This window comes from Phasianus colchicus, chromosome 12 (genome assembly GCF_987193195.1).
Source record: "Phasianus colchicus chromosome 12, bPhaCol1.hap1.1, whole genome shotgun sequence".
In the NCBI taxonomy this organism is placed as follows: Eukaryota; Metazoa; Chordata; class Aves; order Galliformes; family Phasianidae; genus Phasianus; species Phasianus colchicus.
The window spans coordinates 6,647,335-6,671,301 of NC_143447.1; the positions used below are offsets into that span (position 1 = coordinate 6,647,335).

The 23,967-nt window shown below is 44.1% G+C and overlaps 1 protein-coding gene across 2 annotated transcripts in view; it reads left to right on the forward strand.

Annotated features, from left to right (window-relative positions):
• Window positions 1–16,057: 16,057 nt before the first annotated feature.
• Window positions 16,058–23,967, forward strand: part of THSD4 (thrombospondin type 1 domain containing 4) — a 268,971-nt gene continuing 261,061 nt past the window's right edge. Inside the window, exon 1 of one of the 2 annotated variants that reach the window (XM_090148779.1) lies at window positions 16,058–16,144. The gene's annotated coding sequence lies outside the window, so the exon portion shown is untranslated. Of the gene's footprint in view, window positions 16,145–19,563; window positions 19,717–23,967 lie in introns of those variants that run through there. The other variant, XM_031616470.2, reaches the window with a different exon arrangement.

Genomic DNA, 23,967 nt, shown 5'->3' on the forward strand with positions numbered 1-23,967 from the left:
TGTAATATGTGGGGTGCACAAAATAACTAGCTTCATTTAGTTCAGGAACAGAAGCTGGTTATTTCATTGTTGTTGTTTAATATTTATTGCAATATTCACACCCAGAACAATAATCAGGGCTTATGCCAAGCAGTATGAAATAAAATGATATTTGGGTGTGAATGCAGGTTAGCTCTTGTCTGAGTACAAATTTTGAGAAGATTTGTGCGCTTGCAGAGCTTTGACTTCTAATTTCAGGGGCTTTTCCATGTCACATTAGTGTGAAGATGACCACAATATACCACATAAATGAAAGGAAAAATGTGAATTTAAAATATGCTCCATGATCTCGCATAGGCCACATCAACACCATCAGTAGAAATGTACCATTCAGGAATCTGGCTTCATTCTCTTCTTATCAGTGTTGAACAGTGAGAGGCTCAATACCTTCCAGTGGAAATTATTCCAAAAAGTTCCATGGCAAAGTGGCTTTGCCTGGTATTGATGAGTGACACAAGCTTAATATCTGGCAAGGAAAAAAACAGTCTCTGCTAGGAAAATTATCTCTTACTGATATTAAGTGTCAGCAACGTTGCAGCTAAATCAGAGGTGAATGTGGGTTAGCTGCCAGCATGCACAAGGACAGTCTGTTCAGAACCATTTTGGCATTGATCTGGCATGCTCTGTAGCTAGATTGTAGTTGTGTGCTGTTCTGCACTCTCAACATTAAAACAGTGTAAACTAGAGTAGAGAGAAAATACTGTGAAGAAAGCCACCTTAAATCAAAGGAGTAGAGCAGGACAATTGCAGATGTGTCTGTAAAGCCACTTCATAGCCCTGTTGCCTAATGGGGAATGAGTGAAGCAGCTGCTGAGAGGGAATGATTGCCCTTACACCTGTTGTAGAAACTAAATTTGTTTTTCTCAGGTGTTAAAATAATTATGATTGAACTTCCTTTAAATTCTGAATTTGTCAGGAATGGAGATGGATTTTTGACAGCTTGAATGCAAACCTCAGCAGTACATGTTATTTTTCATAAATGCCACTTGGTTACAGGATGAAGGCAGCTGACGGTGAATTGGGTAACAGATGTTCAGGACTAGTATTGATGGCTATTGTGAACTTGATTTCTATGGGCACTGTGAAGAAATCAAGGGATGGGACGTTGACTTTTGGCATACAGGCTTTAAAAATGCTTTGTGAAATGGATAGCATTAGAGAAAGGTATGGAAGACCTCGTGAAGTCACAGATTCAGGCACTATAGTGACAGGCAGAATGCTTGTCAGGTGCTCAGCAATATGCTGTAGGAAGACTAATGTTATCCAGTCAGCTGTAACTTGGCTATAATGCTCAAGAAAAGACCAAATGTATTTTTTAATGACTCAGTAAAATTATCTGCTCGTTGGGAAGCAGTGATCAGAGGAGCAAATGAACTTTGTATGTAAGTCACTCTGAAAAAGCAGGCCTGTTTCTATTGGAGAGATGCGAGGAGTCCTGACTGGTGCCTTTGAGATGTGTGCTTTGAAAAAGTCTGTTTTTCCATTTACCTACCTGTAACACACAGACAAAGCATTTAAACAGACTAGAAAGCAGTATTTTGCAGTTGTTTTCTTCTTTTTTTGATGCCTGAGTGGTAAAACAATAAACCCATAAAACTTGTCATTGTCAGATGTCAGTGAGGCAAAAAGAACTATTGAATTTTTGGTCTCTTCTCTGAAGCACTATTGCTGGGCAAAGTGGGAAGAACCACCATAGTGGCTCTGAAAGGACCACAGCCTGGTTTGAGTGTGGTTGTTCCTGTATCTCAAAATCCCATCTGAAAGCACAAGGGGATGGTATTTCTATTAGTGTTGCATACAGATCTTCGTATCTACTTAAACTCGCCTGGATTTAGTGCACAGGGCGACCATTTATTTACAGTCACAGACTCATAGCAGTTGGAAGGGATCTCTAGGGATCATCAAGTCCAATGCCCTGCTGAAGTAGGATCCTTACAATAGATTGCACAGGAAATTGTCCAGGTGGGTTTTGAATATCTGCAGAGAAGGAGACTCCACAGCCTCTCTGGGCAGATTGTTCCAGCGCTCCGCTGCTCTGACAATAAAGAAGCTCTTCCTTGTGTTAGTTTTTAGTGTATACATGTCAAACCCAGTAGATCTATGTTTTTGTTGCTACCTTTGTTTTGTTTTAATAAAAATTATTTAAAAGTTTATTACCTACATACATTAAGTATACTATGTATTTTATATGCTGTCCAAGACAATCTCTTGTCACTCACTGTGGCTCAAGCAAGTCAGAGGATTGGATGTCCTTAGAGACATTTTCTTACCAGCCCATTCAGTACTCTGCCAGTTCTTACTGAAAGACTTTACTATCAGAAATTTTTATCCTAATACAAAATGTCTTTCTTGGAACAGAATACCTCTACAAGGTATTTATTCTTTATGTTTTCAGATCAATATTATTCATTTTACTAAATTGGACTAAAGCCTCACAGGGTATTAAGGCAGCAAGTTACAGATGCTCAGTTTTTAAAAGCATATCAGTAAGGTTGCAGGTTGGCTTTGCTGTGTAGGAACTCGCATTAATTTCTAAGTACCAGCATTTGAGTGCAATTGATTTTTAATTTCTGTAAGGATTTTTTTAGAAAAATGATCTGTTCTCTCACGCTAGAGTGAAATGGAGTCAAAGATGGTATGTTTTAGAGACTTGAATATGACATCTTACTTGAACTTGTCTTAATGTTAAGAGTTTGACAACAGTTTTACTCCTCGCATGGTGTACACACAGATATGGTAAGGGCATGTTATTGTCAGAGAGCTGTCATCTGATGCATTGAATTGCAGTCAGGGCAAGGATTCCTTGCTGCTTAGGTTCTTGGAAAGCTTGAAAGCCATTAACATTCCTAGAATTGCATGCATCATAAACCACAGTGCAGCAAGATTAGAAGTGAGAAATACATGAGTATGTATTTGTCACCATTCCTTCACGTATGTTAAACTGCTGTTGCAAAGTATGCCAAAGCAATTAGGTACTAATGCTCTCCACAAATGTTGGTGTTTTTTTTTGTACTCCGGGCATAAGATTCTCTGGTGACCACAATTGCTCTATCCTGCTTCTATTGGCCAATATTGAAAGAACAGAAAGTAAATGAAAAGACTTGTTTGCAGCTTCTCCTGCTCGTATGTGTTTAGCTGCTCCCAGAGTCCCTGCAGTGCTATCACACAGAGTGCTGTTCTGACTTGCATCAAAGGAAAACGAGGAAGCCAAAATAAAAACATGATAGAAGTTATTAATTTCTCAATGTCATAGAAAGGAAAGAGTCGTTGTGTCACCTAAAATTCTGGTGTGGTTGTGATCAAGTATGTTGTTCATATTTGGTCACTACTCGATACTAGGTGCAGAAAGAGCTGTACTGAGTGCATTTGGAAATTCACTGTCAAGTAGTGACGGTGCTTTCTCAATTTTCTCCAATTCTCTGAGAGGGAACAAAAACTCCCTCCTTCAAGAATGCTTTCAGATACCTAGAAGATTACTGCAAAATAGAAATGAATAGTATATTTTCCCATTTTGATAGGAAAACAAAGAGCTTAAATTGCAGTAAGATAAATTCTGCTTTGTTTTGGCTAATGCCTAACTAGGGATAATGGGGGAGCGTGAAGTCCTTGTCACTTTGGATTTTAATAACTGTTGTAATTGGCACCTGTCAGGTGGATCTGATCCTGCTGTGGTGCAGGAGAAAGGGAAGTCCTGGAGTCCCTGCAGTTGGTATTTCTGTGATTACCTGATTCGTGATCTCTGGAGTTGTTCACTCAACCAATTTTTTGAAGTAGAATTCTGTGATGATTTAAAAGCACGGACACAAGTGAAGACACTAGAGAGAGAAAAGCACTCATAAATTTAAAGAGATTAAGAGAATTATAGCCATTTTGATAACTATAAGAAATCCAGTGAGATTGCAAGAACAGTGTTGAAGTAGTTTAGCCTGCACTTAGGTGCCAGAATGTCTGCATATAAGCCTTGGAATCATTATTTCTTTTTGCTGTCTACAGCTAATGCTTACAAAGTCCAGCTGTGACAAAATTCTCTCCTTTGTTTAATGACATCTAGACGAATTCCTGGAAGGAGATGAATTTGAATGTGCATTTAACATCTGTTGAAGATGAGGAAAAGAGTCAGTCAACCTAAAACATGGGGTAGTTTTATAGGCAAAATTAAAAGATTAGTGCTGTGTTTTGAAACAAACGTAATATTTGCTGTATTTAAGCAAGTCGTGTGGGCAGAGGAAAGGCTTCTTTCTACCAGTATTGTGTGTCGATGACATTTATTATGAGCCTGAGTAGGGCACAATGCTGCACAACTTATTGTGGTACCAAGAAGACAGCTTGATGGCTTAAGCTCCTCTAACAAATTATTTTTTGAGAATGTTGCAAAAAATAGATATCAATTTTATCGGGTCACATTTCAGGGTGTAGGCTGTTATAAAATAATCTTGAAATGATTTTCTTTTTGTATGATATGACTTGAGAAAGGCTTTCTGGCTTGAACATTAAGTCCGTACTATTTTTGGTCAGCATTATCTTTGAACATTGTAACTCTAATAACAACTCCTGGTGCATGAAAAATGGGTAGTGCTCGTTCTTGGCCAATACTTTTGGAAGTCTCATTAGAACTGTGTGACTGGACAACAAGCTCCGTATCTCCTATTACGTGGCGTGGCATGCTCCTCCTTTGATTGCAAATGTTTTCTGTCATCCTTGATTAGGAATTGAATGAGCATATTCTTGACTGCTAAAGCAGCCTACTGGCACCAAAAACAGTGTTGGAGTTGGGTAGGAGCTTGTTGAAATGTAGTTACTGACAAAGCATTTTTTCCTTTTAAATTCATAAAAGAATAAACCAAAAAAAAAGCAACCAACCAACCACCACCACCATCAAAAACCAGCAAAGCAGAACAACAACAACAAAAGCCAAACCCACCAAATTAAAAAAAATGATAATGCCACAGAAGAGCAAGATTTACAGCAAGAATTACAGTTTTTGTGCTTCTGGGTCATGTGAGAGTGAGCACCCACAATCACTGCAAGAACAGGAAGGTAAAGGAATAATGCTTTGAATAAATACAGAGAAGGGAGAGTGAGTGAGCTAGGGTTGGCGCTCACATTCACGTTGTGAGCCAGCACTGGCAATGTACCACAGCAGATGGAAATGTTTCAGCAATTTACCATATAAACAACCAAACAGCCCGGATTTATCTAATCAGCTTTTTGTGATAAAGCATGTCCAGGATCCCTTTTTCCAAAGCTGAAGGGATTGCAGCAATGACAAGATGAGGAATAGTGTGAGTGTGTACCCAGAAATATGGATGTATTTTTATTTTTCTTTGAGCATTTGCCCTTATGAGAGTGTAGATGTTTAAAAAGGTACAAAGCAGTTAAAAAGAACATAGCAGTAAGAAATGGGCACTGCTTCAGCAATACTTAATGTTGGCATTCTGGAAAGCTTTCAACATCAGGAAAATTCTTTTTTTCCCCATTTCAAGCTGAGTGCTGTTACTCAAGATGAGCTAGCAGAAGCTTTCTAAGTAGCATCAGACCTTGGATAAAAACATGTCCATGGGAAATGAAGTAGGAGAGGAAGTGATACAGATTTCTTCTGCCATATACTGTTGACTGACTTACAGTTTAATCTGTTCTTCAGCACCTTGGGGACTGCAGTTCTCATCTGCTTCTCGGTGTTCTGTATTTCTGAAGAGAGGTGTGTGACTGTCAGCAGTTCGTATCTGGACCATGACTCACCTTGTTACACTACAGCTGGGCTTTGGAAGTGCTCCCCTTTCCCATGACACACTGCTCTGTGTTTTCGGCTGAACGAAATGGTGTAGACAAGTGTGAATGTCTGCAATAGAACAGACCCATTTGAAGCCTTTTTTGTTACAGAAAGAAACAGGAGAATCCTTTATATTTTGCTTACTCTACGGACTTGTCTTCTTCCATCTCACTCCACCTCCAGTCGCTTTCAGTCCTTTTATCTTTCTCAACAGAAAAAAACATCTGATAAACATTTCTGGCCTTGTTAAGGATGACAGTGTCATGAAGAGAAGCGTGAGAACGCTTAGTGTCAGCATTGTCTTGTCACAACCCTGTGCACCTCCATAAAGATTTAAAATGCTGGGGGTTTTGTGTTTGTATGTATTTCTGATTGCTGTGAATAGGACAGGTCATCACTGTTCTTCAGAATAGCATGGAAAAGTTCTCCTGTTTTCCTTTGAGCTAAGAGACCATTCTTAGTAATTCTGATGGCCCCCCAGGCCAGGCTACTAGAAAAAACAAAGCAAAAGAGAGAGCATCTCGAATGCTTTTGGATTCTCAGTAGGGAAATATTTCCAAGGGAGTTAAAAACATGCTGAAGTAATAAGACCTGTCAAAGACCTGCCTTGCTGCAGCAGGAGCAGGTAGGGTCTTCAAATACCTGCACTCTGCAGATGGGCTGGGTGTCCTGTGGAACTTGATGAAGAACAGTTGAGTTTGTTTCTACAGTTGTTTTCTGAATATTTGGGTGAAAGCCTCCTCTGAACAGCACGTATGCAGAACAGACCCAAGACAAATGCCTTTTACATACTAGCCTATTATCCTTCCTAGTTAAAAAAGGTGGTCTCAACAGACAAATCACTGCTGAAATAAAGGATTTAATTAATCTTGAGCTAATTTTGAACAGTGCAAAGAATACTGAGATGCAGAATTCAGCAAGGTGCAGTAGTTTCTGACAGAAAAATCAAGTGAGCAATGCAGTAAGTTCTTATTTGTATTTCATAGATCATACCAATAATTTCTGCGTCATCACACAACATCACTTACAAATATAATGTTTACGTAAAGATTAGCTACAGTTTTATTAAAGAAGGATTTTATTTCCCTGTGCCTTACAGAATACATGCAGAAAGCAAGCCAGCAGCCTAACACCCCTTTTACAACCTAACTCAATAGCCCTTGGCCCTTGGTTTCATGTCTTGATCACTCAGCAGTAGTTGTATAGAACTGTTTACCTCTGGGTAAAAAAAAAAACAAACTTCATCTTAGCAAATTTGAAAACATTTTATGAATCCTTGAGACAACTAATTTTGCAAGAGACTGGGATTTTTCTGAGGAAGGTGTCAAACCTTTTTTAGCAACTCAAGTTCAATATTCTCAGTTTTTTATTTTTACAGTAGAGATTTTAGCACTTCTTATAATTGAGCTTCTTAAGGTAATTTGATATTGCTGCCCAAGCCTAAACCGGTATAAATCAGAATTAATCTGATTAGAAGAACCTAAAGGTCCTTTTGCTTACCGTGAAACTGCCTGCATCTGGTCTCACTTATTTCTCACCTTGTATTTTCCAGTTCTTGTTTGCACTAATGACCACAGAAGTAATTTTTCATCTTCTTTTAGGCACCAAATGTTGTCAGTGTTTCTGAAATTAGTCTAAAAGACAATGTATTGCATTCCAAAATACTTTTTTCCCAAAAAATATTTTCTAGAAACATTTCTGTCACAAATTCTGTTTAATTCTTCTGTTTCATTTCAGAACACTGTGATTTCATCACTCTTTCCTTGCATGAAGTTCTAATCCCTTATGGTGTTGCAGTACTTGCTACATCAGTCTACTGATTATAAAGCAGAAGGATTTCTAAATTGTGTTGATTTTTTTCCCCTTTTCACCAAAATATTTCCATCTGATACCAGCAAAGTTGAAAAGTTCCCTTTATTTTTCATGTTATTTAATGTTTTTGATAAGTTTTCTTCTGCCTGCTGCTGTAGTTCTTTTGGAGCTTGCGCTAACCTTGCACTAACAGTAATCTTGGAATTCCAAAAACTCTGTAATTATTTGCATTTTGTGACTTTGATGGATTGTACTTTACAGTTTGAATCTTGACATTCTTCTAGGTTACATCTAGGTTACTGTAGCAGTTAAGAAAAGGCAGTTTTTGCACTTACACATCTCCATCTCTTTCTCCTGTAGAGAAAGAGAAAAAAGGGAAAATTGAAAATTGATGGGATTGGAGAATTGCTTTCATTCTCTCTTCCTTCTCCAGAACAGAAGAGAGAAAACAAGAAAGATGTGGAGCAAACAAACAAGCAAAAACAACACTAGACATATGCATCATGCACAGAACTCTTGTTTGGAAAACTCGTAATCTCAAAAGCTATCGACTTTCCCTTAGGGGGAAGAAAACTGCTTTTCTATCCAGCTCCATTCAGATAGGGTGAGGGGAAAAAAGCTTGCCTTCCCACAGAATGGGCCCAGGAGTGGATCTCTGGCCAATTAATTGTTTCATAATCTCTCAGGAAATTCTCTAGGTATCAAAGTATGCATGGGATTGTCCCATCCAAAATACAGTGCCCTAACTGAACAGCTTCATACTCTTCCTTGCGCGTACCAAGGAGCTGTAAGTTCGTGTGAGGAGGGAAAAAAAAGCACCATTGTAGTTGACTCTGGGTTTCTCCTGCAGAACATTTCTGTGACTATGTCAAAAATGTCAGCTGTGCAGAGCCAGCGCTCTCCAGCAATGCTTCCACCCCAGCCAACTGCACCTCGCCACTGGAATCCCCATGTGCGCAGTACCCCGGGAACGTGAGCAGCAGAGCAAAGTTCTGCTTAAGATTGAAGATCTCTCTCTCCCTCTGACAGATTTCTTGACAATGTGCTACGTGTTCTAATCCTTTCATCTGCTCCACACCTTGAAGCGGAGGTTATGATTTGGCTCTGGGTACTTGCATTGACAAGCTGTGTTTGGGCTCTGACTTGCTGCGCAGACAGTATGTGTAATATAGAGAAAGATGTAGCTCTCACAAAGCTGAAATTGCATCCATAATTTTTGTAGGAAACGTTAAACTTTCCAAAGGATGCTTGTTGAAGAAAAAGAAATGTAATTTTACATTTTTTTTTTTAATAGGTGAATGTTGAGCTGTGGAAAAATACTACATGCAGTACATGTGAGCGATGTGCCTTGGTGCTGTAGGGAATTTGGAGACTTGATCCAGTGTTGTCTCTGGCTCTGAGCTGCAAAATGTTCCAAAAAATGCAGGGATTGCTCAAGAAATAGTGGAAGTAAAATACATAATAATATTGAAAACAATAACCAAGTCACTTGGAGCTATTTTAATAGCTCATAAAAAATCTATTTTGCTGCAGCCTACTTGGTAATTATGTACGTACCAAAACTATTGTTTATTATCTGAGATGCTGGACTGTTGAACCGTTACTTGTGCTACTGTGGACAGAGATTGCTAACAGGGGAAGATTCTCATAACAGTTGTGGTGTCATTTCAGAATGTGGTTGTCTCCTGTGGGGTGAAGGGAATTGCCACGTCTTATTGCGGAACACTTTATCAAAAATAACCTTTAAAAATGTTTAAGAAAAACAATCTCCTTGTGTTGATGAGAAGAAAAAAAACTGTTTTATTCCAGGTAGAAGTACCTAAAACTCATTATAAAATAGCTACTTTTATGCTACCATCAAAATTTCTTGTTCTTTCACGCACTGCCTACTTTTTGAACTGCACAGCTGACTTGCACACCAGTGCTATTTCAGTGGAGATGTTTTACTCTGTTCTTGTTTACCACAGCTCAGTGATGTACACTGAATGTAGATGTGGAACTCTTGCCACCCATGGGCACAACTTGAATTTAACTAGTAAGACCAGAACAGGTAGAATTCCTTGTAGCTCTTTGCATCTGTCTGCTGAACAGATGCACAGAGAAGCAGGCTGGTTCAAACAAACTGGTCTTCATTAGAGACAGGAAGAATAGAGCTGTTAGAAAACCATGGGACCATCTTTCCTTAAAAAGGAGGATTGCTGAGAAGTGAACTGTAAGCTGCTTCTTGTTCACAGATTAAGGCTCTGACCCAGCTGGTTCAAATCCACATGGTATTCCTTAATTGATTTAATTGTTTTTGGATCATCTCGTATGTTAGAAGATTCTACACAAATGTGGAGAGTAAATATGGTTTGAATACTATCCTTATGTCAATATAACTTCACATACGACTTGTAATAGTTACTTCTTAATTCCTATAGAATCTTGAAGTAAAAGTTTCTAAGATATTGCCTACATAGTAAGAACTGAAGGCTTTTTGGCTTTTGTATTAACAAAATATCATGTAAACTCTCTTACTTTTATCTTTCATTTGTGAAAAGCATGCCCAAACCACATATGTGTGCATGCAACATACTCAACAAATGGAAGAAAACCAGCCACCAAAACTGGAATGCAAAGAGCGATTGCCCTGGCTGAAGTGCAGACTTTTCACAGATGTTTGATTGTATACATGGGAGAGACTTTATTTGAGATGAATAGAGAGTACATAAAATGCACACTTTCCCTCCCCCATCCCTCTTGTTTATCTGATTTTGCAGAAGGATTTTAATTAACCCCACAGAACTGCAATAAACTACAGGAACTGTAAACTTAATATCCAGAAACACTGCAAATAGAAAAATTGCTACAGAGTTCTAAGGTTATGTTATTCTTCTTTTGTGTCTATAAACACATCTGTTCAAAGCTACATGCAAACTTCTTTACTTTTCTTCTCTGCACAGCTGAAGTGCATAAGGAGATATTTTTCCTGGGGAAAAAAAAAAAAAAAAGCAATGCCTACTTTAAGGAATTTGAGACTTAGATATTTAGATAGTGAAGAGTACTGCCCTCGCTCTCCAAACATCTCTAAAAATAGTACTTGTTTAACTACTTACATTTACTTCTTTACAAGTTGAGAGAGACTATCTGATCTGATATTCTGTGTATAGACTCGCATATACATACTTGTGTACTTGTCCTTCTGCTCAGCAGATGTTGGTGTTGCAAAGATTAGGTTTCCATGGGAAGACAGATCAGTGAAGCAGAGTTTGGGGGTTTCATTCTATAGTATGTAAAGCCTACTAGTGCTAGCAGCATGCCTGCAACGAGGTGACATAGCCCTGCTGATCTGCTTCTCCAGTTTGCTTGCCTGTTCTCATCCATGGTTTAAAGTGCTTGGTGCTCACAGACCACCTACTTGATGTGAACTGAATTCTGTTTACCTTATGTACAAAGAAAGGCAGGAGATGAGTTCTAGCTGACTAATTTACCCCCGTGTTATTCTTGAAACGAAACAAGATGGTTTCCTTCTCCTCCCCATCCTCTTAGTTTCTATCATTATTTTACTGTTGCAGATAAGTTTGGTCCAAGTTTTAGAAGCAACAGCTTTTATGAGGTCACAGTGTCCATTTCTTAGAGGGCAGGGAGAGAAGAGGTATTTATCTAGCTGCACACAAGTGCGTGTAGGAGGGTTCATCGGCAGGGCTCAGCCCCGAGCTGCATTGAGTCCAACTCTGGACTGGAGTCTGCCTTTAGGGTAAGTTTTGTGCCCTCATCTCGTCCACATCCTGTATTTGGGCAGAGGGCAGGTTGGAGTTACACAAGGCTCTACACAACAAGATGAAAAAGTAGTAGGTCTGGAGGGACTGTGCCACCCGACATTGCGGGGCACCTCAGCTATTCCATGTCATCCCGGGAAAAAGATTCTTCCTGCTATGTAATATGTTATTTGCGTGAGGTATTTGTAAGAAGACAATACAGTCTTCTTTCTGACAGCCTACTTTGCACCTCTGTGTAAAGCTGAATAAAGAGAAAAGGCAGGATTTTAACAACTCAGTACAGCCTAACCTTTCTTAAAAGCCCCAGCTGAAATAAAGGAAATCTGTTTTGTAAAGAAAAAGGTTTGTCAGTTGTGCTTAATTGGACTCCATTGGATTGCTGCATGTTAGGCAGTTAAAGATTATACGTTCCTGATATAAAATGATGGAAGTATGGTCTGAATCTCTGGCACAGAAAATGTGTTCACGTTTGTTAGAACTTCTAGTTACTGTGCTGGTAGAATTTCCAAGAACAAATGTAGCAATCTCTGGTTTCAGAATCTTTATCCAGGGGTGGGTGAGGGAATGGTGCTCATGAGTTATGTGGAATGTCTTGATATCTGGGCCCAAAACTACTCCCTTTTTCTAAAAAGGACAGCGAAAGATCTTGTTCGCATTATGCTCAAAGGGTTTTGGCTGTAAATACAACTTTTCAGAATAGAAGTGTGTTACAAAGCATCTGGAGAGTCCTGGCCATGACCATTTATGTAAAAAGATGACTCGTGCATATCCTTCCTGAACTGCTGCTATAGACATATGCCTCATCCTTAAAAACCTTTCTTTTTAGAATGTGAAGTTGAACACGCATCCTTTTTCCACTGCCGTGTCTCTTTCTCTCTTTAATAACCTAATAATTCAGACAGTACACAGTGTTCAAGTGTACTTTTATTCTTCTCAGCATAGAATGGAAAGCATGACTGTACAAGGGTTCACACCCTCCAGTGAGAGTGAAAGATGATGCAGACCTATTAATGCTCAAGAGGTACAGGGGAGGGGGCAACCACAGTGTTTTGTTTCATGCTGTTCCTTGTGTGCTGAAAGTGTTCTGGGGACAGACCAATGTTTTAAGATTTGCTGCAGATCAGTACGCAGGTTGCTTACGATCCAACTGTTTTCATGAATCAGAGGAAAAACATCTAGGCATGTCCACTGCATAGGGAAGCAAGCCCATAGTTCAGCACTTACATCACCCATAAGCCTTTTATTTATCTTTTGTAAACAATTCTCTTCTGCTTCAAATTAATATCCTGATTGAATTGCTGATATAAGTGATAAACTATTTAACGTCAAGTTGTCAGCAGATAGCGTGACAAAAAACGGTGATAGGAGCACTCTTCCCAGTGACTCACATTGGAGAATCTCATCAGAGCCTTATCACACAGCCTGCATCTCTGGGTATTGGTCTCCAGGTCAGACGTTCAGTGTGTGTTTGGGTATGGGTACTAAATCTTTTCTCAGCGGCAGTTGTTTTTGGATAATTTTAAGTTCTACCAAGACTCAGTAAATCAGAAAAGTGGGTAATGTTGGAGATAAAAACTCTCTGGAAACGGCCTCTGTTCCAAAATGGAAATGAAAGTTTGGTTGGGCTGCACGTGTGTGTCTGATACAGGTTCAGTGGTGTGCACTGAGATGCAGGGGCAAGAAATTATGAGTACAAATTGAGTTGTAAATATTTGATTCCTGCATTCCTGGAAATATCGCTGGAGTGTACCACGCTGCTTTCACCCTTGCCAAGGGAAAGCACAGCTATGTGCCTTATTTCACATTTAATCTCCTGACTTCTCAGATGCAGTTGTTGTCTGCCTTCATCTCCTCCGGGTTAAACCCTGTTCTGTTGAGAATAAGACGATAGAATTTTGGGCTTCATTCAGCAAAACACATAAATATGTTTAACACTGTGTGCATTCTGAAGTGTTTTGCCAGGTGAAAAAGCATCTGACTTTCCTTCCAAGGCAGGGAAACAGTCAGTTCTTCAGCGTGCTTGTCTTCACCTGCAGCCTCCTATTTCTTTTGCAGTGGATCACAGCTTTCCTGTGCATGCGCTGGGTGAATTGGGTATTGCTGTTGATTGGGTGATAGTCGTCATGGCTGTGAACTTGTGTGCTAGCACTCTCAGACAATTATATTCAAGTCATAGAGAGAAAAGTAGTACTTTTCTAGAGTACTTAATCAACTGCGTAGGAATAATTTCATTGAATAAATTATATTGCTGTAGATTTCGTGCTGCTGCAAATGAGAAAAGATGCAGGCCCAGAAGATTTATTGAAGAAGATGACTTATGGGTAGAAGTGCACTGCTTATATGGAGAGGAAAAAAAACACAAATTGATAAGTGTAAAAAATGAAAACTCAAAAAACAGTATTTTGGCTCAAAATCAATAGTCCTCTGACATGTATTGGCAAGAACAGCACTGAGGTGACAAAGAATCCAGAGTAAATCAGGCAAGCAGCATGAACTCCCCACTATCAATCAAAATGCAGGCCTTTTTCATTTCATGACCAAGCACTTGCATCACTATTCAAAGGGCTTATTCTTGTGTCATGTATGTTGCCTTAAGCAAATTAGCTCAGGGAACCCACATGGGAGGAAAAAGAAAAAAAGAAAACCCATACTTTTGTCAGAAGCTTTTGCCAAAGTCAATATTTATGGAGTCATAACGGCCCGGGAGGAGCCCATGCTGTTTCAGTACCACAAGCAGTGCCATTGCTTCCACTGCGTTTTTTAGAGTTTTCACACCTCTGAATCAGCAAATAACTTCACAAAGGCAGCTCATGTGCCAGAGACTTGTCCAGACCGTGTGTCTCACATTCACTGCCCAGACGGGTCAAAGCTCATGCTGGAGAGCAGTTTTCTCAGTGTCATCGTGGTGCTCCCACACAAACCAGAAGGCTCAGTTGCAGAGCTCCAGTGCAGAGAAGTGTGGAAGTCTGTGATGAGTGAGGAGGAGCAGAGCAAGAACCAGGGCTGGGTTCTGCCTGTTTCACCTCCACTTTCTGAGCTGGTTATTATGGCTGCAGAGCTTAGCTGGAAGCTTCTAGCCACGCGATGCCTGTTGTGCTGAGCATTGCTACATGGTTGTAGTACAAGCACATGCATTCTTAATTTCCCTCCAATAGATCCCTGATTTAGGAGCGTCTTGAGTGAGCTGGGGGTTGACAACCGTTCTTCTACTCAGCATTTAATTGATCTCTGCTTCTCACTGATCATAGAGGATGGTCTGAATCTTATTTTGAGGTCTTCGTAACTCTCCCTTTGCATACAGAGGAGCTGAGATATCTTAGACATAGACTGGTGGTGAAGGGTCATCTGCAGTTTCTAACATGAAAGATGCCAAAGTCCGTGATTATTTCTATGGCCCAAGAGCTGAATTCTAACAACTTCCACTTGTCACTATCAGACTTGGGCCTGTGGGCACTGCTACCAGCACAATGGCTTGCTTCCTGGCTGCTTTGTTTCTGAACAGAGCCTCTTTTCTCCCCTTACTACAGGATATCCAGTTGGTTGTGAGTGGGTTTCTCACCCAACTCCAGCACTGTAGCCCAGACCTCCAGTTATGTCTGTAGCCCTACGGCTTCGCATAGCTATTCTCAGTGGTGGTTATGTCTTAAAAGCAGTACAGATTTCCTAGCTCTCAAAGCAGATAGGCTCAGCTGGAGAATGCTGCCCTGATGGCACACAGGCTGCAGCCAACATTGTGCCAAGTCACTCTCCGTTTGTAAATATTAGAATGTGCTGTAGCAGGAAATACAGCAGAAGAGAGGTTTAAATTGTATGGCTGAGAAACAACAAAGGAAAATAAACCAGAAAACACAGCGCGCACAAAGCCATGTGTGCTGTAGGTCTGTGGTCTTGCTATTGCACAGTAAAGAAAATAAATCCAACAAGAACAGCCGCTCAGTTGTACAATTCTCTTGTTTTCTAAAAGCACGTTGTTGCTTCACCAAACCTGTATGTTCTGATTGCATTTCCTCCTATGAATAAATAGTTTTAAAAGGGACGCTTGCACGGGAAATGTGTAGATACGTTATTTGACATACACTTGTAGTATTTGCTCGAAGGGAATAAAGATGGCCATTAGCAAAAGGCAGTGATTAAGAAAAAAATAGCAAGTCTACCTAAAGAGAACTGCATTGGGGCATTTATGTGTAGCACAGCAGTAAGAGCAGAGGTTGTGTCTGTGCAGCCGTACACAGCCACACATGGCCGGTGCTTATCCACAACGTGGAGAAGCCCTCCAGAGTGACTGCAGAGAGGCAGCTGGTGCTGGACAGGAAGCAGGAAGTCCTTTCTGTTAGTCAAGAAAGTCAGCTTGCTCTGCTGTGCTTCTGCGGAGCTTTCTTGAGGAGTTGATGCTGCCTCTGCCAGTGACTGCAGGTTCCTGGTGTCCCCCTCACCACTAAAGTGTCAAACGAGCATGCTCTCCCATTTCTGTAACGTGACACACTGATTGAAAAGCTTTACAACTTTTGTCTGTCTCCAGTGCTCTCAGGACTGACCTAGTGCCAGGGAGGGCACAGATGGGCACAAATAGAAGCTTTTCTGAACACAGCTTCTGGGTGTGAATTGCAAAATTAAAGTTGCTGCTCAGCATAGCAAGGAACTGAGTTACTGTTTTTTTTTTTTTTCCTTTAGCGTCATGTATTGAATTCTGCTATTTAAAGGGAATTTGATCTAGGAGTGAAGAGAAAACTTGTAAAACCTCACTGCCTTTCTCCCAGGCCACCAGGTAACTGTTTTCTCCATATATTCTTTTATTACAAGCATTATTTTTTCTTGTTTGTTTTCTTTCTTTCCTGTCCGTGGTGCCATGTCCCATCCCACACCCTGATCTCACTACAATAGGTACATTCTGTGCCTTCACTGTGCCACTGACCCGTGCCAGACCCGTTGAAAATCTGACATTGTCTCCCATACACTGGGCAGCAGATTCCTAACTCTATGCCATGTTTGACACCTGCTCTGGCAAAGAGGAGAAATGAAGCAGAAAGATCTCCTTGCAACGATTACTGGCTCACAGAGAAGTACTGAAACAAGTGATAAGCAGCTGAAACAATTCAAGAAAGGGAAACTCTAGCTTCCTGCTCTACTACAGTCTGATCTCCTTTCTCAGATTCCCTCCTTCCTCATCCAAGTGGGGGAACTTTATGCACACCAGTTCTCACTAGTGGTGTGAGATTCATCTTCATGACTAATGAGGTGGCAGCTCAGTCCCACCGGGCAGAGAACCTTGTTCTACCCTATTGTCTGTTTGCCAGTCCTATCGTTTCATGCTGTAATCGAGTCTGAATGTTCAGAGTAGCACTGCTGTCTTGTTCCCAGGCTGCTGTAACCCAAAGAATTTTAGTGAAACCAACTGAGAGAGACTGCTATTCTTTCAGATGCAGCTCTCCAAGGAACTGACTGATAGGCAGTGAAGTCCTCCAGCTTTAGAATGAAATACCCTGATAGTCATTGCATCCCAGCCCTTTGCAGCTTGCTGGGTAAGTGGAGCTGGTGGCTGTCCTTATCTACTCCCTGGGAGATGAGATGGGGCTCAACCACAAACTGAATAAATGAGCAGATAGGGTGATCCATGTCTTCACTCACACCTTTCTTTGCTCAGTGGTTTGGATTTCTCTTGCATCTTCCTCAAGTGTCATACTTTCTAGTACATCTTGTGATAACAAGTGAAAGCTTTAAAAAATCATTTCCTTCAAAAATTACAATTTAAACTCTATGTGAGTGCTGTTTTCTTCTAAGCATTCATGTTTTGCTCTCTGTTAGGAGTAATGATGTCACCACCCACTTTGTGTCCATCTCTCTGATAAGGACAGACATAGACTGAATACATTGTTCTTTTATTTTTTGTACATAGCCACATTTGTTATGTAGAGTATGAAAGACTTCAGATAACACTGCAGTATAATGAGAAGGGGACTCCTCACTCTGCAATTGTTCAGAACAAATCTGGTGTCAGCTCTCCAGTGCACAGATCTGTGTGGGAAGATCTGCTCCTCTCCTCTGCAGCAGCCCAACAACTTCCTCCTACATTGCTGAGAAAGCATTAGTGTGTGCCTCTGAGCTGTTCATTGGCAAAGGGAGGAGGTGGGGGGAAGAGATAATGCTCTGCATTAGCCCCTGGGAGGGAGCAGTCATTCTAAAGCCAAACAGAAAACAAGAGATATTAGGGAAATGAGAGTAACGGCAGCATGAAAGAGGAAGGTGACGAGTGCGTGTTCCCTGGTGTTTCAGAAGGGCTGCTAGTGCTCTGTGCTTTCGTGTGCAAGGATTCTAAATGTCAGGCTCCAGCTCTCCTGAATGCTGTTAGCTCCAGCAGAATAGGCCTCTGAGGCTACCAGTGTGTGGGCTCACTCTGCTCAGCTTCCTTCAGTGCAGAAACCATCCTCCACCCTTGAGGGCTACTGAAATTAGCTAGCTGATTTCTCACTGGTATGGATTAAGCAAACTTCCTCCGATACCATGAGTTAGGAACTCTCAAGCAGAGCAATCCCTCCATGTGGGAATTAGCTCATTTATTAATAACTAAGCACTGAGGGCTTTGCTCCTGAAAAGAGACTCCTGACTTTCATCCCTTTGGCCACAATTGTCTCTCCCAGAACAAACTGCAGCTGTGTAATTGGTGGAGCAGACGAAGCAGAACATCTAATCTGGTAAAGATCAGAACTGAAGTACTGTAACCTGCCAGAACTGCTTCTGCTCACACGCTGCCTGGCTTAGCAGGTAGCAGTGATTGATGCACTGCATTGTGCCACGGGCAGAGCCGTGCAGCATCCGCTTCCTGCAGCCGCCAGACAGGCTCCAGCCCCCCCTAAAAACAGGTACGGGCCTCCTGCTGCCCGGCGCGGTGCTGCTCCGTGGGACTGGAGGAATGCTCTCTAGATTGAATCGCGCAGTTTCCAAACCCATTTACCTACTCCAGGTGAGACCGCGGTCCCGGAGGTACCTAACTGCCTCTATCTCAGCATCACAATGCCGCCTTTCTTTGCCCGTGGGAAAGCCCTGCAAAGCTTTAGCACACAGCTGCCTACAGCTGTCTGTTTACAGCCACAAAGCATCTGAAACTGCCGGGGAAGCCTTGCTGTAGCGAGCGCCTGCTGAGCATGCAGGGAAAGGAGGCTGTCCGCAGTACATCTCTCACTTAGCGCCTGTTGCTGCACGTGGGCTTGGAAATCGAGTAACTGCGTGTCTGTGTGCAAGGAATAACAGTCAGCACTTCATCTTTCAGTGGTTGGGCTGCGTTCAGGTATAATTGAGTCCAAAATGTTGCCAAGAAAAAAACAACGTATTTTGCTATGTTTTAAAGCAAATGGGGTCAGTTGGTTGGGTCCGTTCCCACAAGAATAATATCTACGCCCAGTTAAAAGGCATTAAACTAAACGTTGCAATGAGCTGTTGCCAGTACCGATCTGGTTCGGAGTTTCAGAGCTCGTGCCCGATACTCACTGTATCATTCCGTACCAGCACCCTGAGGGCTGTTAGGTCCGTGCACTTATCACAAAGCAGGAACAGAGGGACAAATCCGCATTTGTTTTCACTTGCGGACTCAGAAATTATCAGAACAGATCCTCCTCGCGTGCGCTTCTAAGGGCTTTGCTTTTTGCAGTGCAGGATGACGCTGGCTGCCGCCTCGGTTCCAAATCTCAGACTTTTGGACAAACGCTGGCGGGAGCCTCAGCGTCAGCACCGCGCTACGGGGAACCTCCGCGGGCCCGGACCTGCCGCTGCCACGCCGGCGGTACCGCGTGCGGCAGGTGCCCGCGGCGGCGGGAGCAGAAGCGGCCCCGGCGTCCAGGGGGCTCCGCCGCCCCCCGGCCATGGCCCGCCTCCCCCCCGGCACGTCCGCGCCCCGGCGCCGTCCGAAAGTGCCGTTCTCCGCCCCCCCTCGGGCCGCGGCGAGCTTCTGCCCCCCTCCCGCTCCGCCGGCGCTCGGCGCTGCCGGGGGCCGCCCCAGGGCGGGTCGGGGCGGCCACGCGCCTCGCCCGGTCGCGCCCCGGCGGCCCCGCGGGCGGCGGAGGGCGGCGCGGCCGCCAGGTGGCAGCAGGCGCGGGCCGAGCCACGCCGTTGGCGCGAGGCGCAGCCGGAGCCAGGGGAGAGGCGGCGCGGCGGAGGCTGTGGTGCGGCCGCCGGGAAGCCGCCTCGGGTCCTGCGGGGCGCTGCAGCCGCGCTCCGGCACTCCCGGCGGAGGGGCGCCGCCTCCCATGCGCGGGGCCGCGCGGGTGCCCGCATCTCGCCCCCGCAGCACCGAGAGCGCCTCGGCGCGGGGCGGCCGGACGGGACGGGACCGGACCGGACCGCGAGGTGAGGCCGCGCCAGGTGGGCGCCGGGGAGGGGGGGAGCTCCGCGCCTCGAGGGGGCGGCCGCGCCGGGGCCGTGCGGGCGGTGCCCGGGGCTGGGGGGCGGCCTGCGGCGATGGCCGGGGCTGCGGGGCCCGGCGGGGGCTGCGCTCCTCGGGCTTCGCGGAGCCCGGAGGAGTTTCTCTCCGCCCGGCTGTGAGAGACCTCTCCCATCTCCGCTGCGAAGCGCCGGGCTCCCGTTGCGCCCCGCTCCGTGCCGGGAGCCATTTCGCCGCCGCCGGTTTCCAGGGGCTTGCATCCAGGGAAGCGCCCGGAGCGGTGTGCCGGCGGCCGCCGCCGAGCTTAGCCCGAGCGAATCCGGCCGGGCTGCTGCGGGAGGGTGCGAGACGAACGTAACTTTCCTTCTGAGAAACGTGCGTCGCGACTTTTCTCCCCTCGGGCCAGGTCTGTTGGCGCATCTGAGCGGTGCGCAGAGCCTGACGTGCTCGGGCCGTCCCGCAGCGCTCCTCGCGCTCTCCCGCCCCTGCCTTCGTCGGCGCTGCCCGGCTCGAGCGGCGCTGAGGTTACGGACGCGGTCTCGGGCTGCGGGACCGCGGGGCTCCGGGAGCGCCGCTCCGCCGCCGTGCCCGCACCTGTGCGCTTCGTGGGCCGCAGCGAGCGGGCTTCCCCGCGGTCTGTCCGCGCGATTCGGGAAACTTGGCAGCGCCGTGGTCACAGGTTAACGCTGCGTGGAAACCGCTTCCTTCGGCTCGTTATTTTGCGTTCGGTGTTGGCCCCTTGCCGCAAGAAGGACGTTGGGGCCCTGAACGTGTCCAGAGAAGGGCAGCGGAGCTGCGAGGGCTCTGGAGCACAAGTGTTACGGGGAGCGGCTGAGGGAGCTGGGATTGTTCAGGCTGGAGAAGAGAAGGCTCGGGGGAAACCACATTGCTCTCTACAGCTCCTGAAAGGAGGTGTGGTGAGGTGGGGTCAGCCTCTTCTCTCACGAAACAGTGATGGGATGAGAGGCGATGGCCTTAAATTGCACAGGGTGAGGCTGAGGTTCAGGTGGGATATTAGGAAAGATTTCTTCTCAAATGAGCGGTGGTGCAGTGGCACAGGCTGTGCAGGGAGGTGGTGCAGTCATCCTCCCTGGAGGAGTTCCAGAACTACGGAGATGTGGCAGAGGGACTGGACTGGTCAGTGGGCATGGTGCGGATGGCTGGCGGTTGGACGAGGTGCTGTGAGTGGTCTTTGCCATCCGTAATGATCCCGTGGTGAATTCTTCTCTACTTGCGATGTCATAGAATTGAAGGAGCATCTTCGTGCCATTTTCAGAACTGCATTATGTTATCGCTCTCCCTTATTGCTCCCTTTTTTTCTAAGTAAAGAACTCTTCACCTTTCAGTCATTTATCCTATGGGAGTTTTCCCACATGTAGTACTGGTGTCAACACCTTTCTGTATGTTTTCATTCTGTTTTATATATATGTATGTATACATATATTTATCAAGGGGTCAGCAGAACTAAGTTATATTCCAGACTTTATCTCGACACGGTTTACACAGCAGCAGAAAGGTTTCCACTAGCAGATATGACAGAATCTAAAAGATTCAATTATGTAAATAGCCAACAAAGGCAATAGAAATATCTGTAGCTCACTGTGCTCATCTATTGATGAATCCGTGTTATTTATTTATTTTTTAATCATGCAGTGTGTTTAATTAACAGCTGTTAGGAGCTCAATGCAAGGGCATAATGCTATGGTTGAAGTGGGCTCCTAATGGATATGCAGTACTCCATCAAAATGCTGTGCGTGTCCCTGCTGTCTTCCTTTCCTGTTCTGAGATAAGACTGGGGCCTGAAAGTGCCCAGATGTATCTGAGCTTCGTGCTGTTTGTGGGACTGCCGGTGCACTCAGACAGCATGGTCTGTCTAGCTGCTGCTTGCCAAGTTGGACTTCTTTCTGGCGTGAGACTGGAAGTGATCTATTGGTTGATGTGACTTCCACCCTTTCAGTATTATCACGGGTTTAAAATGAAACACGATACTGCCAAAATTCATTAGACAGCTGTAATTCTTGGTGGTTTCTTTTCTATTGCCTCTCTCCCAAGGATTCCGATGAGACATTGGATGTCAGTGGACCAGGAAGAGAGCCTCTTTTGAGGAGAAAAGTGCTGTAAGATGAGAATGCATAGTAATGCTAGTAGGAGATCAGCTGTTTTGAGTTATCATATAGAGGCTTTCAAAGCGTGTGTAGGTAGGAAACACAGGTTATTTGTTATAACTGTGCCCTGAACATGGCTTGTCAGGTTTTAGAAGCAGGGCTGGTTTTGCTTATGGTGGCTCTAATCTGGAATAGTTCCTTTGGAATCAAAGGGGCCAATTCTGGTTCATAGCTCTCAGGAGCACTTGGAATAAGAAGTGTTACACGGTGCAAGATTGTTGTCCTTTCACACTTCATACAACAGGTTCTTTCAGAGCTCCAACAGATTTAATTGCAGGAAATTAATTAGGTTGTTTGTGCACAGTGATGAGTTTTATGATTGCAGTATAAAAACTTTGCTCTTGCTGTAGAATAAAATGAATAGCTGTGCTGGGCAAACATGCATGAAACTAAGCCTGAAAACTAAAAAAAAAAAAGGAACTGAATCGTCTTGAAAACTGGCCTATGTGTGTGATTCTGTGGGGACAGTGGCTACAGAAAAGCTTTTCAACACAGTAATCTCAGTTCTCTGTGATGTTAAATTTAATATTTGATATTCAGAGCATTGATAGAGACAGTTGTTGAAAATAGGGGTGAAGAAATGTCAGACACTTTTTTTTTCTTATGCCTTGAAACTTGGTTTACTGTCTAAAGTTAAGAGCAGTCAGCGTAGAGACTCCTATGGGCTGTTAGTTATTACAGACTCACAGAATGGCCAGGGTTGGAAGGGGCCTCAAGGATCATGAATCTCCAACCCCCCTGCCACATGCAGGGCCACCAACCCCCTCATTTAATACCAGCCCAGGCTGCCCAGGGCCCCATCCAACCTGGCCTTGAACACCTCCAGGGATGGGGCATCCACAGCCTCTCTGGGCAGCTGTTCCAGCACCTCACCACTCTCCTAGTAAAGAACTTCCCTCTGACGTCCAACCTGAATCTTCCCTCCCTCAACTTAAAAGCATTTCCCCTTGTCCTACTGTTATCTACCCTTTCAAACAGTTGACTCCTCTCCTGTTCGTAGGCAAAATTATTCTCTTAGAGAACATTAAGGTTTCATGGTTAAGCACTTAAAATTCAGAAAATGCATAAAAAAAATTAACTTTGTCCTCTGTTGTGTTGTCTTATCACAACGGGATTCAATTTTAGAAGACTGTAGGAATCATTAAGGTTGGAAAGGACCACTGAGATCATCTAGTCCCATCCCCACCATGCCCAGTATTCATGTCCCTTGGTGCCACGTCTACATGTTTCTTGAACCCTTCTAGGGATGGTGACTCCCTGGGCAGCCTGTGCAGTGCATCACCACTCCTAATATCCCACCTGAACCTCCCTTGGTGGAACCAAAGGCCATCACCTCTCATTCTATCGCTGTAACCTGGGAGCAGAGGCCAACTGCCACCTCACCTCAACCTCCTTTCAGGAGTTGTAGAGAGCGATAAGGCCTCCCCTGAGCCTCCTCTTCTCCACACTAAACAATCTCAGTTCTCTCAGCTGCTCCCCATAAGACTTGTGCTCCAGACCTCTCACAGCTTCATTGCCCTTCTCTGGACATGCTCCAGGGCCGCAGTGTCTTTCATGCAGTGAGGGGCCCACTATTCCAGATGCAGCCTTAACAGAGCTGCATGCAGAGGGACGATCAGCTCCAGCTCGTGCTGGCTGCACTGTCTCCAATACAAGCCAGGATGCCATTGGTCTTCTTGGCCACCTGGGCACACTGCTGGCTTGTGTTCCGCTGGCTGTCAGCTGACACTGTCACTGTAGACAGGCAAAGCATTCTGTCCCTTTTAGTTGTGAGACATGTCCCATGATCATGGTGCTCTCCTTTCCCTTACCTGGCTGGAGAACATGCTGTGAGGAGCCTTGTTCTCTGCAATGGGCACGTGTGCAGCTCGGTTATTCATTTGTTTTCAGAAAGCAGCTTAACCTGATGTTAATACAGTGCAGAGGAGGAATCAGATAATTACAAGGCTAATTCTGTTATGAGCTTAAGTGGTTTCAGTGTGATCAGTGGACATAATTGTGCATTGCTGATCTGTATTATCTAAGAGTTGTTTATTTACATGTATCAGCGTG